General features: G+C 48.2%; 1 protein-coding gene across 1 annotated transcript in view; it reads right to left on the bottom strand.

The window, feature by feature from the left end:
• TBC1D2B (TBC1 domain family member 2B) overlaps positions 1-2,618 on the bottom strand; it is a 61,834-nt gene that overhangs the window by 58,728 nt on the left and 488 nt on the right. The gene's annotated exons all lie outside the window — the stretch shown is intronic.

Here is a 2,618-nt window from a genome sequence, read left to right as displayed (position 1 = left end):
TGACAGCCCCCACTCAAACTGCCTGACAAACCTACACACTCCCAAGAAACCACACAATCTCCCTACCCCCACCATCCCTACTTACCTAGGACAGTGCCTGGGTCCAGGTCACCACTGCAGCCTTGCCCCGCTCCTGTTTGCCCCAGCATGCTGAGACAGGGCTGAAGAAGCAGCCAGAGAGATGCTCTGGCCAGATGCCAGACCATCTCTCTGGAGGACACAACCTCAGGTTGCTTCAGGGCATCCTCCTAGAGCAAAAAAAAAAAAAGTGGAAAAAAGCAGCACAGGGCATGCCTCTAGACCAAGCCTTGCACCACTTTTTTCCACATTTTTTTTTTCTTTTTATACCAGGATTTTCCAGTATCTAATTTAGAGTCTGTGCTACAAACACACAGCATGGGGAACAATTTTTGTTCTTAGCATGCCTCTTGTAGCATCTCAAACTGCTTTGAGATGCCATAACAGGCACATGCACACTTGTCTGGATGTGCCCACTGAGTCTAGTTTCTACCTTCCTGACTGCCATCAGCAGCATACTACAGCAGTAAGGAAAGCTGTATTTGAACATCCAGCCTTGACTCACATTAAAGTCTTCTTCTTTAAATATACTGTACACAACTTCTATAATAAATAACCAATGTTTAACTTTATAATCATAATTTTAAGTCAACTTGCCTACTGTTTCCTAATAAAGATCACCTATACAGAAACAACCTGCAGTACATATATGCTTTCCCCTAGAAATCTCAAGGTCAATAACTAATGACTAATTTAAGAATCAAAACAAAGACCAGTTACTTCAAGGCCATAATGTATTACATTGGACGCTAAGGCTGCTATACAATACTACAAAAAGTGGATAATAGCCAGTGAAAAAGGTTACCTTGTTTACACTGGTCTTTGCTGTTGTTATTTACATGCAAAAAGTAAGATAACTTCTAAAATTAGTTTTTCAATTGGATAATTTGTTTGCTTTATTGCTTATAAAAATGCAATCATTTTACTAAAAACGATACTAAACAGATTGCCTGTAAAATTATTAAAGCCAAAAACATACTAGGACAATTTATACTTTGTAACAAGGTTCAACTTGTCTTACAAAGCAGGTGGACCTAATGTAAAGCATGTCATGTAAAAGCTGATATCAAACAAACAGGAATAATCCTCAGGAAGAAGTGCCCCAATCATGATGAAGAAAACTTAAGAGAAAAGCTTGCTCTGTAAGGTGACAAGGCCCATAACACCCCCCCTACCCCCAACCCTAAGACAGAGCAAAAGAAAGATGCATAAGCCAGAAGGTCATAAGGTTTAGGTACTGATTCTGCAAAAGCCCAGGGGGGACTGTGAATGGAAGTTGAAGCTTGTACACGTCACAGGGGTTTAATTCAGTTTAGCTCTCCTTAAGTTGAAATGGTGGGTTTTTAAAAACACTGCTTCAATTTAGGGAGAATTAAACCAAACTAAACCCCTGTGGAATGTACACAAGAGTGGAGCCCTGATCCTTACCTGCCTGTTTGGCAGGGGTAGGGAGAGCTGATGGTGGGCTGAGTGGTCCCAAGCTGCACAAGGGCCCCCCAGACAGCACCCACCCGCTGGGGCCTGCCCAGGCAGTGCGGGATGGGGGTGGGGGTGTGCTGCAGCTGCAGAGAGAAGCACCAGACCCACCCTGGAGCTCAGGCAGGCAGGCTGACTCTGGGAAATTTAAAAACACGAGGCTCACTACTTTTTTTTTCCCTTTAGTACAGCCTGCCTGCACAGGCTGCCACTGGGTCCCACAGTCCCTGAGCAACACAGGGCCTGGCAAGCCCTGAGCACATTGGCTTCCAGCGCCCCATGCACTGTTGCACTTTTTTAGGTAGCAAACTAAAGCACCATGGAGGTGTTTTATCTTGCTACGTACCAGTCATTTAAAGCAGAATACGCCATGGAGTGTACAAACAGCAATGCCCTTAAACTGTGCAAAAGGGCATTTAAGCCACTTTAAAGACCAATTTTGTGGTGTGTACAAGGGCCCATTCACTACAGCTGGTTGGGGACAGTGCTTCTGCCCACAATAAGAAGTGCTGATAAAAACAACTCTGTCACAAGAAGAGCAGGTTTTTCATCAAAACAGGCTTTGCTGCAAAACAGACCGCTTCCCCTCAAGACAGTTCCCTCTGAACCCAAAAAAACAGTTCCTGTTGAAATGGCTTCTGACAGATTATCTGCAACCAGCTCCAGCGGTGATTCCCCACCAGGGTGATTCCCAGTCAGGCACCTCAGGCGCCTTCAGATCTTTCCAAGGGTGTGGCAGGGCAGGGCAGGGCAGCACCCCACCCCCCACTAGGGCCCCCAGGTATGGGGACCTGCTCCACCACATACACCAGACTGCAAAAGGCCGTCAGCAGCCTCCGAGGCCTGTCCTTCTCCTGGGGTAGAGGAGCGAGTGGGAAGGCCAAGGCAGAAGGCAGCACCTTCCCGGGGCGCGTCGGGCCGGAGGAGGCTGACAGAGGCCAGGCCCGGGGATCTCCAGCTCAGGGGGTGGGGCACGGCCCGAGCCTCCAGCCTCGGGCCACAGCTGCCCCCTGCGGGCCTGGAGGCGCCGAGCGCAGGGAACGCCCCGGGCCGTGTCGGGCCGG

The sequence above is a fragment of the Crocodylus porosus genome, unplaced genomic scaffold (assembly GCF_001723895.1).
Source record: "Crocodylus porosus isolate Cpor-Errol unplaced genomic scaffold, CroPor_comp1, whole genome shotgun sequence".
Classification (NCBI taxonomy): Eukaryota; Metazoa; Chordata; order Crocodylia; family Crocodylidae; genus Crocodylus; species Crocodylus porosus.
This window is presented reverse-complemented; position numbering and strand designations above follow the sequence as displayed.